We start from the raw sequence: 17,877 nt of genomic DNA, 5'->3' as shown, positions 1-17,877 counted from the left end.
AATTTAGAATTTTATGAATATGGAATAATTTCGATTCTAGTCTAATTGCATCTGTTGAGTTTTCAGAGAACCGTTGGACATTTGCTTTATCGTCTTTTTCTTAAATTAAACTTGCTTGTTTTTCTTGAAAATTAAAATTAATTTACTGTTATGAGGCTTTTGGAATAACGTAATTTAATACATAAATTTTTAAATGTTGGAAAATATAGATAGCTAATTTTACTTTTCAAATTAAAATCGAATTAAAAACTATTTATAGAAATCAATAGATTATCGTAGACTTAAAATATATATTTATCTAATATTTATTTTGTCTGGTTTAATACCAATTGGAATTTTTCAAAATGAAATCTAACCCAAGTCAACACATTTCAACAAAACAGAAATCAAAATTGCCATGAATACATTTCAATAAAATTACAGATACTTTAATATCCACATCTTTAGTTGAAAATGAAAAAAATACAACAAAAGAAGAAGAAAAATAATTAAAAGATGATTTTTAAACTGGATACAGGTGAATATAAACAATGAACTCGTGCACAACACACACACATGCAATTTGCTTATAGTCGGTGTAATGGCGACCGATTTGATGTGATGTCTGGCTTGGATAATATCGAACATTAAATGGTCATATCTAGTCCCATAAACGAAAAATCAGATGATACATGTCAAATTGTTTTAAATCTGTACTGCCTGGTGACCTGGGGTCGTTTTAACATTTTATAACTACGCTCCATCTTGCGTCGTAAACCTAAGCCCGCCCTCTCTTCTTTAATGGGCCTACAGTAATTTTGAAGGGTACAAAATACATAAAATGTCTCTACCGTAAACTACTGCTTTTTAATGCATTGTTCAATCTCATTTTCTCTCCTCTACACACGAGACGTGGCCACAATTCCAAACGAAGTTCCAGGAACTTTATATATCAACTATGTGTTCTCGAAAAACCGATGGCAAGAAAGACGGGATACATATTCTAAGCTGCTATTAGTACGGCGTATCATGTTTTATAATTAATTACAAATTCAGTGATTAGAAAACATACCTGGATTAGGTCAGTGCATGGAGTGGCCAATCTTTAAATCCTGTGTATCGGTCATCACTATGTCTGTGTGTTAACTGACATCCTCGGAACGTTTCCTCCGATATAGCAAGGATTGCAGATGTGATTTACGAGGAACAGTCGGCCTGTGTGTGTCTGCTCACGGCTCTACCTCCCCTTTGAATTTTAATGTTATTTATTTGTGATCGAGAACTTTTACAAATCGGTGCCATATTAGTATACCCTTTTTCCATTTATATCCATACATTTTGTCTACTTAGATAAACCAGACATAAAGGAAATATGTGAGAGTAAATGATATTTTTACGCATATCGCTGTATTGTATCGTAGGGAAACGGTATATCGACAGGAAGAGGATGAGTGAGTGAAAAAACCTCACCATCCGCCTCAAGAAATAGATCCCTTGATGCAGCTAATGTATTCATGCGAGGGTTGATCACTCGTGCTATTTAGTTGATATAGGGAGGAAACATACCCGTTTTGCTCATCTCTCACTGCACCTGCATCCTGAAGCCCCAGATGGGTTACATACCGCCGTTTAATCCTCTGCAGTACCGAAACATTTTAATACTTGGTCTATAGTGTATAATTTTCTATTTAAGCTTTTTTTCAGGACGAAATCACTAGGTTGAGGTTTGAACAATGAGTATATTTGAACTTAAACCTGTTACCACTTTTGTCATTTCTTTACCGTAGCAATGGTCCGATGTTATGTCGTTAAAGCACACAAAACCAGGAGGAGGGCTATCATTATCGGGTTAAATGAGAAATAAAAATGTTTCACCATGGTGGGAAAAAGAAGGTAGGTTATTTATAGGGATTTCCGAACCAAAATTACTTTGCTGAAGAACTTTGTCAGATTAATCTATAGTATCTGTTGTCATTGTTAATATCTAATTATATCTTATAAATACCATTTTGTATTATGTTGTAATATTTCGTTCATAGTACTAAAACAGCACATTTATTTCATTTTAAACCTGGTGAATTTTTTTTTAATAATTACACTAGATTTATACTGATAATGTTTTTAGCAAATATGTTGTTACCAACAAACTTCATTTTTAAAAACAACTACAATTAAATGTGATAACATGGATAGTTCGGAATCTATATAGTAAAGTGTGGTTATACAAGTGTCATTTGGAGGCAAATTTATCACGCTTAACCAGGTCGTAAGTCATTTTGTACCTGCTTGTGCTTTCTTTGAGTTTGTATAAACGTTCCGTGGCAAACGATTCTATTGTTATATAAATTCAATCTCCCTCTGGCAATACTTATACTAGAATTTATTTTCATATGAATTTCACCATGTTTACAAAAAACGTAAAAAGAAACCCAACTAATTTTTAATAGAAACATTTCAAAAAGCAAATAAATCCCAATGTTATATTGTTCGTAATTTTCAGAATATGTAAACTGACTTCATATATGAAAATGAAAAAAACATATTTATAACCTTATACCACACTGTTTATACCTTGCATAAAATAGTTGATTTTCCAATAAATTCCTATTGATCAATAAATCAAACCTTTCACAATTTAACCTTAGATAAATAGCAACCATTGTAAGCATGGTGAACATAATACTGCCTACTATGAATATAACAAGGTATTTTTGTATTAGAAGGAGGAATTTATTAATTGCAAAAATATAAGATAAAACTGCAAAATTTATAGATATATTTAATTTGATTATTGATGAAAATTGATGTCCAATCCTTTTTCTCATCATCAAGCTATATAAGATTGTATCCGTTTCCTTAACCCGTTGAAACAAGAAAAAAAAAATATGTCTGCGCTTTCACGGAAATAATATTTTTGTCATAGCGTACATCAGAATCTATCATATCCATTCAAATTTCATTTCTATCTTTGAAGATTTTCCTCATCAAACACATATCTATATTTTATTGATGATTAATGTGAGTAATTGTTTTTATATTTTTCCCTGTATGAGTTGTCGTTCTATAAATATTTAAATTAGAGCATTACATTATTGCAAATAAATTCATCGCACGTCTTTTTGATACTCCTTTCAGCTACATGTAGATTTAATTCTATTTATGATATTTATTTCAAGTGTGCTGAGAAACTATCACAAATTGTCTTCTTATGTTGACGTTTGTGATCTCAAAACCATGTTACCGTCGCTCAACTCTGACCTCAAGCTTATTATATAAGTGGTGATAGGAGTTGAAGGAAATCTGTGCCGAGTGTATCATAGAAAGATGATATATTTTGTGTAACATAGGCTATATGCCAACTCCAAGATAACATATTTTAATGAAAACTCAACACACTACCGTGATATTACAGGAACGTTAAAACTGGATAAGTTTTATAAACAAAACATTTTTAGAAATGCAAGGCACCATTGTAAAATCTTTCATTCCACGTTTTTACGATATCATTAATGCAAGTTATTACATATGGTACTAAAACAGTAAAGAAACCAGCACAGGTCTTTACAAGTGAGGTTATTAACACTGTAATAGATCACACTACACGCCCGAAAACTAAAATCACTTTCATATATATTATAAATACTATACTTCAGTATATATAGCAAGCCGCCGACATGCCGTTTTACGAGCATTAGAAAATAAGAAATAATAATAATCGTGATTAAAAAAATCCCAAACAAAAACAAAAATTGAATTTTTCCTTTTTTTAAAGTCACGCATTTCAAAGACATATATGTATACATATATATATATAATATTAAAAAGCAGCGATGACGCAGTTACCTATTATAAAACATATGACCACATCACAGATTCGTTTGAGCTTGATTGTATTATGAAATTTATGTTTTTTTCGTTTTGTTTTTTTTATTCGGTGGTTGTTTTCTACGAACACTGTCTTTTCGTCTAGATCGGATTAGTAGTTAGCATACCAAACAGTGTAAGCTGATAGTGTTGATGAGGAGAACAAACATGTTTCATGTGTTTACTCGGGTTCCACCTTCTCAAACTCCGTGAACTCCCCATGCCAGACTCTTGCACTGACCATAAGGTATCCCGGTTTTAAATGAACCATAAACGGAGGCATATAAACACGTATTCCAAGTCCTTTTATCGCCAGAAAATCTTCCTTATCTCATTAGCAAAAGTCAACAGTTAGCATAACACTGTGCAAGTCCACATGTACACCTTAATAGAAATGTAATTAATGAGATTTCAATTGAAACAGATATATTAGTTTGTATTGCACGAAGAACGATACTAAGAAATGTAAACATGGACAAGGACATTTTAATTAAACAAAACATAGCGGATACCAATACTAAACAAATGCTATTATTGACTAACCTATTAAATCTTAAATTATATTCATTCTGATCCACCTGTCGAAATGGGAAATTATATATATGTGTGTGTTGTTGTAATATGTAAATTTGAAATATTAGAGCGAATATAGGAATTCCATCTGAAAGCATTTTATTCAACTTCATATAAAATCAGCAGGAGTTTTATTATTTCATAGAAGAAACTATCGAATGATTGACTGATGTACCACTATAGCGGGACAATTATGAGTAAGATCGATCATAAAATGTATAAACATCACGAAAGGTGTGAAATAACGACTATTACTTGTCATCATACAGAGAGAATTACGTTTTAAAACCGTGAAGTACAGCCAGCGCATTAATATTGTTGTAAGCTAAATTAGCATTGATATGCTTTAATAGCATGTCTAAGCATAATTTTATTTCACATTAAGTCCATCATAATATATCATGTTAAATATATACATTATCAGGACCATTAGCTCTTTCAGTTGAATATACAATTTTATACCATTGGTGCGAGTTTTATTGTATTATGTAAACCACCAGGACATAGTTATTGCTCAAGCTGATCAATAATATATTAAAATTTTCCATGTGAACCAGGTCCAGTGTCTCACAATATACATAACAAACTTCGCAAACTTTCCCCAAGATAACGTACATATATGTATTAGTAGCTACGATTTATACCCTTTTTTTTTTTTTTTTTTTACTTTTAACTCTGGTATCGAAAAAATATTCTCTATCACAATAAATGTCATATTGACATGACATTTAGTTTTTTGGAACGTTTTGATATTGTTTTTATTATATATTTACATGTTTGGAATAATTTCATAGAATATCATATAAATAATTTGTGAGCGTATGAGAGGTAAGAAAGAATGTCTTTCATTTGGATTCTTATGTGAATATTGTAATATTATTTTTAGTTCATCGGAGCAGATATGAAAATGAGCTGAACACTTCAGTACGTCGTCCACTTAATTGGATTTTGATTGAATGCGGATATATTTCGTTTTTACGTCTTCTACAAATGATATATCATTAATAACTATTACATCTTTCAGTTAATAGGCACTCACAAACAATGTCCATGAAAAAATAAATTATGTAAATAATGATAAATTGATCGTAAGCTATATGAAATAACAAATATTATTGATCACATCTCATTTTCCGTGTGTCATTAAGATGTTTATTGCATGTGTGGATTTGATTTAGTATGTTGATTTTATCAGACATGACCAATTTACGACATGGATGTAAATATATATATATTTTTTTTTAATTTTAGCGACGAAATAATAATATCATTACTTAAGAAAATACCAGATATATATTTAGAAGTGACATGCTTATTGATAAAATTTTATGGACGTAACATGCCCACTTATTCATTGTTCGTCAAATACACTGATCGATTTTTTTTTTTTTTTTTTTTTTGAATCAATTTAAATTTCTTTATTAGTATTTGAACGTCTTATATATAAATTAAATATCACTATCAATATGTAGTACTTCTATTCTCCGTAAATCAATAAACACTAATCAAGAAGGAGTGGTGTATTCTAAATATTAAATCTGTGTCATCCCTCCAACAGCATACTGTGATGATAGTTTTATCATAATAACTCTTTTAAGGTTAGTATGCAATCTTCTTAGCATGGCCGTTATTGTCGTGGAGTTGATGTTTTGCAATATCGTTGTTGCTCAGAGAAAAATTACTCGATGCAATAATATTCAAAACTTTGATGACAAACACCTAAGAGTACATGCCCATAAATATGTCCGGATCTTTCACGATTCACATGATTAAAGGTATTTTTTTATTCCATTACTGACAAGAACGTAGCCGAACGCTTTACAAACACTTATCTATGCAATTTTCCGAACAACTATGATTGTATCAATGTCTAAAAAGTCCTTTTTTACAACTTTTGCAATTTAATATATGAATGCATGTTTAGATCACAAAGGATTTTTCTTATAATAAGACATTCCAATCTTTTTTATTATTATTATTATTGTTCGTTTTTTACACGCATAGCAAGTACATTAAGTTTCTAGCCATTTCAAACTGCAGCCTCCTTTCTATTTTAACTATAAATATTTCAATACATTAATATTGTAAAAAAGAAACAATGTATTTGTTTTTCCATCTTACATATCATTTACCGAATTAAAGTATTTGATCTTGCTTTTGCTCGAGGAAATATTTTTATTTATTAATATGCATCACCTATTGTATTCTATTCATTACAAAAAAGAAGGACAAACTTTAAATACAAATTAATATCACGGTTTAGGGATAAAGAGACCATACTGATGCCCTTTTGTATCACCTCCTCTGTTCCTCAACTTTGTTCACACCGCTCACTTTAGCATGCAAAACCAAACCTCTCTACACCCGAATAGACCATGAAGCGCGAAATCCGAATTATCATTAATTTTCTTCTCACTGTTCGAAAAATTCAAATTAGAGGGTATTGAAAGCTTTAATGAAATCCAATTTGTACATCTCGAGAACTTTATATTCATTTTATGATACTGTTGATTCCGGCACGATGTCCATGCCCTTTTTCGTATTTGTGCTAACTCTCTGTTTCAGATCGCTTCACACGCATGCTATCTGGAAAAGTAAGATTTGGAAATCTTAGATTCCCTTCTGCACAGATTTATTAATTCTGAAATACTAAAATAACTGTAAAACCGTACTAAATCGGAGTCGTTTGCAGTTCAAATAACCTATTCCTATGTCGTCGAAGTAGTAAAGATAATAAGCATGAAACGCCATAAAAATCACGGACAAAGACTTCATTACTACGGCCAAGTTCCAAACCTGTCGATCGCTGATCAAAGCTGCTCATACTTGTGGATTGAAAAGGTCATAAAAGTGTTATTATGGCTTGCACAAACAGTGGACATCGCTGACCGCTAAACCGGCAAGTGTCCGACAGGTTTTGAAGTGACCATCCGACGGACAATAATCACTAATTACGGACATATTGTGAGGGTGTAGAATGGACACATGAGAGGGGATTACTCTCCACTGGGATTTTATGTTAAAATTCATTGCGAAAATAATTTGAAAGAAAGGAAGATATGTCCTTTGCCCTGAATTCATTTGTAAATACATGCATATTTTTTAACTGAAATATAGCATTTTATCAAAATACTTTGAGCTATAGGCCCTTGCTATGTAAAGCTGAACACTTTGCTCGGTTTAAAGAATACTAGTGTTTGGCACGGGAAAATATTTCTGTAGATATATCTAATTCTAATTTCATTTCAAGTTCTTTAATTAAGACAACATCAATATGCGTGTGAATGCTAATGACATATTTAATTTGTTATCCAATAAACGGAACGGTTTCTGCTTCCCACTTTGGCACCGCTTTGCATTGCCTTTCTATTGAAATGTTTCTATTGCTTCATCTACACAACACATAAAAACGTGTGCTTAGGAAAAAGAACAGAAACAACTTGTTTACATACTGTTGATGATAAACTCACACGCAGCTTTTCATTTGGCTTAAAATGTATGAATAATCAATAGATATGTCCAGCAATGCACTGCATGATACCTACCAAAAATCTCAATACTGAATAGTATTGTTATTCTCTTTCAAGAGATGTGTTTTAATGTTTGCCTCAGTACTTAGCAATGAATATTGTTTAATTGTCTGTTTTTACAGCACCCTTTTATATAAGCATTGCTTAATCTCTGGTAACAACAACATGAGGTTGTTCAAAGTTTGAATGTTAAATGCATTTACAGTTTTGCTAATTATACATTATAGAACAATAAAACTACTCAGCGACAATAACTTAACATAAGTAACTGCTCATTATGTTAACATAACTAACTATAGTTTACGCTACATGACGTCTCTGACATCACGCTTAACGTTTACAAGGATTTGTATCACTGGTGAATAAATAAACTCACATAACCTTCACATAACAAATAGTGAACTAATGGCTAATCTTGAATATAAAATACATTTTAAAAACAATTTTTTTCACTTCCTGCGTAATTTATCTAAAACATTGTTTTCGATGTTGGAGTATTTTAATTGTGAACTTTGTGACCACATGGACCAGATAGGCAGAAAACCACGTGAGACAAGATCTAGCTACATGATCAGTCGCCAGTACCTCGCATACGGAAAAATTGCTATTTGATATAGACCGCGATGTTTCGTGTGGATTATGTTTCAGTATCGTCTGTTCAAAAAAGTTCAATAACAGTGAAGTGATAGTCACTAACTATGTAAATACAGCATCAGCAGTATTATTGGAAATAATGATGCAATCAGCATATTTCTTCATGTACTAAATGCATATAGAGTCAAGTCGTCTTGGATACATAAATCCTAGATAAACCATTACGGTATTTACCTCAATATAAGTTAATATTATGGCTCCTTTAGACATTGTATGCTGAAGATTATTTCATTTAGCAATAAATTATTTTGACTCTATGCACCTAGCACGCCAGTGTTATTACTTACCTTGTAATAACGAGATCCATATTTCGGGTGCAGATTGGCGGTACCGTGAACATAGATACATCTCCGTGTACCATGTTAACATATAAATATATCAAGGGATATATGGTGCCTAATGCCTGGTACATTTATAGGTAATAGGTATAAACTATGTCTGCTCTGACGTAACACTGGCTAGGCGTCCAAATATCTGATTATCCGTCAAACATAGTTTTGGATGTAGGCTTGTTTAAGAAGTCTGAATAAAGCCTGACCTTTTTGTTTTTAAAAGGATCATTTCCATTTTTTCACTCTTTGAAATTCGATATGAAATGTTTTAGAAGTCAGAACTGGCGACGTAACGAAAAGCGAAAATGCAAGAACAAATGTTTCCCGCCAAACTTGCATCAGATCAGTACACATATTTATGCAGTGCAATGAGTGCCTTGTGCAAGAAGACGGTTCCTGTCTCACAGACGGATCCATGGGATTGTGGAGAGACAAACTTTCCTTTCTTATATCGCTTAGTGATGACTTGATAAGTGTTGTCTTAAAATAATGCCCGGCAATAAACACATCTATATATCTCCCCGCTATGTTGGCGCAAAACAGTACCCCTTATATTTATAAAGCAGAGCCAATTGTTTCAGACAAAAAGGAAAAGTATGACGACAAGACTGCATTCATGCCAGTATATGTATAGACAGGATCAGATTCAAAATGTAGCTTGTGATAATTGTATTGTTGAAAAGTAAATCACTGATTCAATAGGCGATACCTCGTACCGGGTTACTCTGACAGAAGTGGGTGAACTAGTGGAAGTCTTTAAAACTACTACTTTATCAGATGCATCAGTTACAACTACAACCTACAGAATTAAACCGAAATAAACTGATGTATCTCGACCTTGATTTATATAGCACACAAAATGTAAGGCGTGCGTTCATATCGTATGTTGTAACATCACGACTTTTGACGATAGACGTTTCTAGACAAGTCTCATCTCTTTGGAGAGTTACAGCGTGCAGTGTCCTATATACAAAATATTATATATTATTGGTTATCTAGTTCATAAATAACTCGATGGAATACATATCTATGGAACGATTCGTTACTTTAATCTTTAACTTACCATTATAGCAATATTTAAGAAAGATTAAGATTTGTAGGACCACAGAAAAATATTTCGTTTATTTTGCAAGTTTCAAGAGGTATTAGACAAACACCACTCTGAAAGGTAACAATGACATTCCACCGAATGAATAAGAGCAATGCATCAAGGCACGATCATGCAATCTACTAATGCCAGAACATGATTCCGATGTCATGTACATTCGTCAAAGTGAACGTTTCAGTGGCATGTATCATTATACTGTCTAAAAGGGAGTTTTACTTAAAATGACTCATTTCATTATGTTTGACTTCTGAAATATTTGTTCAGATCACATGAATGATTTGTAATATTCGTGTGAATACATTAGTTTGTATTCATTACACTGTATACGTTATAGAAGTAGAATTAGCATTGAATATGAACCGAGACAGACCCCCAAACGACTGGGTCCAGGGTTCGGTAACCAGGGAGTCATGCTGGAGCACTCCACGACAGAGCAGTGTGTAGCTCGTACTTCTTTATTACCGCCATACAACGTACCTTTTCCATTACAAACTTACGGCGCTATAGTACAATCTATGTCTGCTTCGGGTTATTCCAGCATAGCAGCCCACCCCAAACTCTCGTAACTCACCCCTCACTGTCAAAAACCCACTCACTTGCGACCGAGAGGACCCATTTATGAAAATGATAACGCATTTCTATTAGGCGATATGATACTCAAAATTGCTTTTGGTTTTGGGCGATCCAGCCAGATCACACATTGCGAAAATCGCCTGTGAGGATTTAAGCCCCAATCATAAGTATAGTTTGTTTACCATAATAAACAAAGTTCTTCAAAATATTCAACAGTCAAAGACATTCCTCTCCAGAACATCTCAGAATCAAAGACAAGTATAAGAAGTGTGTTACTAAGGATAATCTTTTAGAATTGGTGTGCCTCTGTATCTAAGGGTTAGTTGATGACGTCACTGATTCGTGTGTGGTACGGATTGTGTGCCCGGGGTGGTGTTTAACATAAAGAGTTCTTACGATGGCGTGAACACACTACTCACATAACTATATATAACATAGATATGTGAAATAACACAACATTCTTGTGTCCGCCAAATCCTGGTAGATGCTAATAGAACATCGTATGTATACACATGATAATGGGTTAGTTGACAAATCACAACGTGTACTAGTTTTCCTCTATCATAATCTGTTATCCCAAATCACAAAGGACCGAAACATAAGAAGCATAGCCTTAACCTGGCGGATAGACCGCTATCTAAAAGTATGACGGTTTTAACGAGTTTGTGAGTACCACCTAACACCATTAATGTTTTAATTAAAAGTCCAACACGTTTTGATCGACAAATCAAAAAGGGTGATCCATAAACACATCTTACTTTCTCAAACACATGAATGTTTTCAAATCTTCAAACAGATCTTAGTTCTTTGACATGTGGTACCGTATAGAACGCAGGTTTATTAAAATATTTTCCTTAACTGTTAAGCATTCTGCTACACTAACGTAATTTGGAGTCGTCAGGCAACATAGCAAGCTGCGACACATTTTATGGATGTAGTCGAGCTTTCATTCCCCTAGAACCCTTGGCTTATGGGGATTACGTTGCTGTAGCTCGAGAAACAATTTGGCAGTCATGGTTATAGGTTGTACAAAGCATTGTAGTTAATATATGATGAGGTCTCTAATATTACACCCTACACATACGACGGGATACACGTCATCTCTGATAATCGTCAATGCTCATGAATGAAACACAGTCAGATGTTCATAATGTCCTTTGGTATTTCATCATACAGCGCATATGTGACATTCATTTTAAACACTATAGTATAAAACATAATTCTTGAAGAATAAAAGCTCTTATTTAATCATCATGATAAATTATGATTAATTCACCGTTTCTGATTTTTTTTATTTCTGCGTTTTTATCTGAAACATTGCTGCCAACGTATTGAGATTGCTGTTGACCGTGTGCTAGTTTTGCACACTAAATCCCTTATACGAACTCCCAGAACTTTTCTCGGTGGATTTCTAACAAATATGACTGTGACACTGGAATATAGGGAAGACGGAGCTCCTTAAGACCTGATTCCTGTCTGATTTTGTATATATTGCAATAAAAAAAACGAATTGATTGCAATAGTTCATTGCTTACAGAAATGTCAATTAGAAACATATTTATGTGATGTACACCCATGTGGTATTTCAATAAACACAGATTGCCCTGATGATATATAATTGAATCAAATGAACGGATCAGTTACAGAATTCAATGTTTCTGTGAAATGTTTATTTTTGAAAAGAAACGTTGGTGACTATGTCTATTTTGATAAAGACATAACTATTGCTATTGCTAATGCTAGAACTACATAGAGTATAACAAAGAAATTTTAACTTTGATCATAATTTATTTTCTAAGATCAATATATCAGTCATGCATGTTTAATGCTTTATTTCCTGTATTGACAACGGCTATACGTGGGGCAAGTCCAAGAATAATTGGACAAGTTTATAGTGTTATCACACTGGAATGTCATAACATAAACACGTCAAGCAAAGAGCAATGGTGAATTTCCTATGTAGTTTTGGGTTATATACAGTTTATGTACCTATACATTACATATAGTATGTAGAAGTGGAACGCGATACACTGAATATTTAATTGTGTACTCGATTAGATTCGTTGACAAAAAAAAAAAAAAAAAAAACATTAATAGTACTTACATATAACTTCCGAGCTCTGCACGGTTTTATTCCAAAATCTGGAAGATGAAAGCAAAGAATAAGAGACAGAAAAAAAAGATATGGTCTCTTAAAACTACAGTAGTCACATTTCAAAAGAATAGCTAGCCAAGTCGTTAGAAAATAACTCGTTTGGTCAGTCAAAATTGCAAATGCAGTAACTTCAATTCAGTAGAACATTAAAATTGCTTAATAGATATAAGCTTATGGAATGGAATTTGGTTGGTGAGATGTAGCATGTCTAAAGAATTGATGAATCCGTTTTTAGTATCTGTATCGTATGTTTCATTATTAATCTGAATTACATTTGGTAACACAGATTAGAGGTTCTTTGGCAGCTAGCTGAAGGATTGATTGTTTGAATATGTTCAAATCTAACACACATGGGGGTTCTTTTTATCTTTGTATTTAACATTCACAGGCTAAAACAACAATCATCAAATAAATACATTTAACAGGAACAAGTTAAGATGAAGGGAAGATGCTCAATCATCAGAAACTGTTTTAGATAGCTTCAAACAAGCGGTGTCATCCTGACTGTTTCTATTGCAAGCAAGGGTTGATAAGTCAGTAGTCACACGAATTTTGTTTAATATTTGATATTATTCAAAGAATATGAAAAGCTGCTGGTGACGTATTTCTAATGGGTATAATGGTATTGATATGCAATGATGACGTTATAGATATAGAAAATATTTCAGTTTCCACCAAAGTTGAACTTGAAAAAAAATATATCGGTCACAAACCATTCCATATTTAGCTACATTTGATGTCGTTAAGAAGTCAGGGTTTGTCACGTTGAATGTTTACATCGCTGGTACTTTGAACCAACATGAATATTGAACATGGGTACATGAAAAAAAGTAATCAAGCCTTTATCCATATTCAAAATTAATACAATTTAAGCAATGCATATAGAAAAGAAATATTTTCAGACAGCTCACGGAAAAATACAAGGAGACTAAGATCAGATTCACGGAAAGTGTGAGTGTCTTCTGTGTTGTAGATGATGCTCAAATGTGAACTTGGCTAATTGAAGTACGTAATGTCACGTTCTCAATATGGAACCAGGTATGTAGTAACTAAACCAACACGCATACTATTGCGCATTGAACAAACATAACTTCAAACAGCACAAAACCCAGTGTCATAACGCACAGTTAATAGAACTATGGAATATTTAACGTGGTTATATTATTCACATCAAACAACAATCGCAGTATTTATATAATATATTCACTAGTATTTCCAATATTCATTATAGTTGACATCTGTGCTTTCTACCACAAGAAAACTAAACAAATTCATGTTGTATAGAAATTGTTGTATTGACATTTATGTGATGAATTTCCTATTATATACGTTTCAGCACTAGACACATATTATTAAAATGTTCAATACGAGAGTACATTCGACCCCTTAAATGGTTCTAATTATGAATGTTTAATATGAAGGGCGGGATGACCAGATACATAATTTATCATTTCAATCAATAACTATTTCTACATATACAGGCGGCACGTAAATACCAAGTTTAATGGCTTAATCCCTCAAAGGTCTCAGCAATCGTAAAAATTGACCAGTACCTATAGCAACGATGTAATCGTTATTCCCCTAGGGGTTTGACACCACTGACGAAGTCCTCTACACGAGTAAAACCAACCATAGAATCGACACAGTTTTCCTTTTTAAGAATATTTCAAGTCAACAGATAAAAGTTTACTGAATGTTTCTCAATAATGATTTCACGTGATAAGATATTTACCATGTATGCTTTTTGTTTATATATATATAAATCAAATATCAAAGGAAACAGCAAAACTGAACACACTTCTTTAATTTGCGCCCAAATGTTAGATAATATTTTCAAAACGTGGTAAATCTTTCCACGTGAATGCATTGAATGACACGTAAGAAATGTTTCTCTACAAAGTCAAGAAAATCTCACTTTCAGTAACAGATGTTATGAATATTTTGATATTTATTGAAAGGAATGATGTATCACGGAAGTTTTAGTTTTCACCATACATCATTTTCCTGAAAACAATCTGAAATGTAGCGTTATCTTCAGTTTATATTACATCAAAGAGATTCATACCTAATGCGCTGAATTGTGATATGTCTCTAAACCTTTAACGAAATTCCTTTAGCGTTTTCGCTTGTATATGTTATACCACTGTAAAGTGCATATCAATCAAAACTCTTGGCTTGAATCCACTGTCTTTCTTCGCATAACCAACTATTGGCAATTAATAGGTCTTATTCTAGGCCTTGGTTAGCATTTCATCATAATAACATCACTAATTTCTAGATCTCTTAAACACCATTTAAAAATTATATGCCTATTACATGTATTTAACTATTGTTTACTTTATATTTTACAAAAGAGCATGCACATTGGCAAACAGTGTTCCGGAACACCCATTGCAGACCTCACAGGTATTTTCAAACAAGGTGGTACACTAACCATGCTTCTTGCAATAGAGACCAGATGTGCAGAGTTAGACACATATTGCTCTCGCATATCCTTCGATAAACGGGTCCGGATTCGAGTGAAACTTAGTCGGGTACATTTACGTTTCATGCTGCGTTAATAGGTCTGGGGAATTTGAAAGTCCATGCAAGAAATATCAATCCCAGGGTCGGAAAAAAAGTCACATACAATTCAGGCCGGGGAATTTCACAAGTTATTATACGCAAGTGTGTTGGGGGAAAAAAATCGAAACTTAGTGTGAATTCTTCAATGGAGTAATTGAAATCATTTTAATAAACGAATAGAAGGATGCGAGCGTTTTACTTATTTTCGGTTTGATTTTAAACACGATATCGTATAAGTTCCGAAAACACGTGTGTTTACAGCGCTTGATATTGAAGAAATTCTGTTGCCATCATGGTTTTATGGTCTGCTACGGATAAATGTGTTTACCATGATTCAAAACATACTCTAACGTAAATCCCTAGAATATTGTGGCGAAAATAGAAAAGAACCGTTTACCTTTCTGAAACTCTTGGTTTTTGTAATTTTATTACAGGATGTAATGCAGCGTTTTCTCTTCAGAAACATGACGTTTTCACTTGTAAGTTAATAGTTTTATATTCATCAGTGGTCATCCTGTACAAGGAACTGTATGTCCATTTGACTCTTTGCCCTATGTTTAACGTCACTTTATCACATTGTTGGCCTGTTGTTTCTTGCCATACGGGCACGTCATACATATCGTACGATATATATGAAATGATGATACTGTGACATAATAAATAAGTCAAGTCTTGATGAGATGATATGATTTTCTCTGTAGTGATAAAATGTACCATCCGCAACCAAATGAGTCTGTCTTATAGGGAAATAACATTGAGGGTTTTCAGTTATTTTTCTGAAATACAGTGGTGTTATGATAAGTAGAATCTTATCCTCGTGCCGATATGATATGAAGTTAATTAAACTTGAGCAAAATCCGTTATGAAATAGACAAGGCAATATTTTAATCAACCACTCAACGGTTGGACCTATGTAGGGTTAAACTATTTTGTGTTTCTGTGACGATCGCATATTCATTAGTATTTATTGTCTTGTTTTGAAAAGTCATATTTTACGTGTTAGATATGATTGCTGAGTGTACCTGAAATATAATTTCATCGATTACAATAACATCTATTGAATGAAAATGGTATATTAATTGTTTGCCGTAGTTTGTGTTGTGTTAAAATGTATTTTCTGAAGAATTTCAAGATTTCTCTTGAATATACTTGAATTCGGAAATAATGTTGACGTAATGCCTATGTCTAATACTATATATGGAGACTGTATGGGGAAAATTATTCATTACTTCTTATGTTGTCCAACAACGACTTTGTCAAAAAAAGATAATATATTGACATGAAAACAAACTTTTTTGGTAAAAACTCAGATTCTGTGTAAGGAAAATGTACAAGGATGCGACAAAGAGGTTCGGTTCGTTAGGGTCGGCGTCGTTATTCCATGTCATCGAAAATTTGGTCGATCCAAATAATGGAATTGAAGAAGTGCCGTGTTTTCAAATACCATCATTTGACTTTGTATCGCAAAAGAGAAAAGAACTTATATTTCTTCAGATCTTTCGAGTGTTTCCTCAGTCGCCTCTTAGGTATCAACACTTTAGGCCATCAGCATTATTGATGAGTCCTAGAAAGAGTAATTAGGTCAATGTGTTCTACCTATTTTTCTTCCATGTTTGGAGTTTCCATTGGAATATTCTATTTACTTATGTCTTTCTGCTGACCAAATAGATCGTGGTGGCTAATATAACACTTTCTTCTCGTCTTCGGCTTAACTATAATCTCCAACATGGCATACGTAAATCTTTGTTGATCAGCCATTCAAAATGAAATTAAGTATGCAAAAGGAGTTCCTACAAGGACCAAGGACAATGAGTATGCCGACGATACTCCAGAGAACAGTAATCGGAAAGAAGGCAACGTCTTCAACACTGATACTGAGGGAGACATTTGAGGTAAATGTTGTTACAGTCCTATCCAACACGAGCAAATGGACACCAAAACAGGAGAAAACGTCATGAACCCGCATAGAAGTAGATATTCAATAAAAGAAAGGTCCTTACTCTCTCATGTGACACAAATATATATGTACTTAGTCAATTGAAATACCTTTAAACAGTAAACATGGCTAGCACCGACATCTCCGTATAAGAGGGTATCATAAAATCAAATAAAAAAAACATGGCCTAGAAATCCAAGGCCGCAAACAAAAGCTCTTATAAGACACATTAATCAACAAAGACACAGTCATGGTTATCATCATCATGTTTCGTATATGAACATCACAACAGATTAAGTTTCTCTGCATTATGTATGTGTGTTTGTATTTATGTCACAAAATCCAAGATTTACATAGCTGATGTCATCGACGAAGCAGAACCATTTACGGAACACTTGGTCTCGTCCTTTATCAGGAGTATCTGAGTTAATCTTTCTTTTGTTTATGTTTTGCCCATGTTGTATCGAATTTGAGTTTGGGTGTTGACATGTTGGTTTTTTATATTAGTGCATGGCTCTATGGACGCAAAGTGGTTCTAGTTTATTACAAATAATATTTCAATAAAGTATGCCTATATGAAAAATAGCGATAAATACCACATTTTTACT

General features: G+C 33.1%; 1 protein-coding gene across 1 annotated transcript in view; it reads right to left on the bottom strand.

The window, feature by feature from the left end:
- Window positions 1–17,877, bottom strand: part of LOC132557353 (homeobox protein php-3-like) — a 109,505-nt gene that overhangs the window by 53,790 nt on the left and 37,838 nt on the right. Inside the window, exon 4 of the mRNA XM_060221845.1 lies at window positions 12,718–12,755. The gene's annotated coding sequence lies outside the window, so the exon portion shown is untranslated. The remainder of the gene's footprint in view (window positions 1–12,717; window positions 12,756–17,877) is intronic.

The sequence above is a fragment of the Ylistrum balloti genome, unplaced genomic scaffold, assembly GCF_031769215.1.
Source record: "Ylistrum balloti isolate Yb309-2 unplaced genomic scaffold, AGI_CSIRO_Ybal_v1 Utg370662, whole genome shotgun sequence".
In the NCBI taxonomy this organism is placed as follows: Eukaryota; Metazoa; Mollusca; class Bivalvia; order Pectinida; family Pectinidae; genus Ylistrum; species Ylistrum balloti.
Note: the sequence above shows the minus strand (reverse complement) of the source record. Positions and strands in the feature narration are given on the sequence as shown.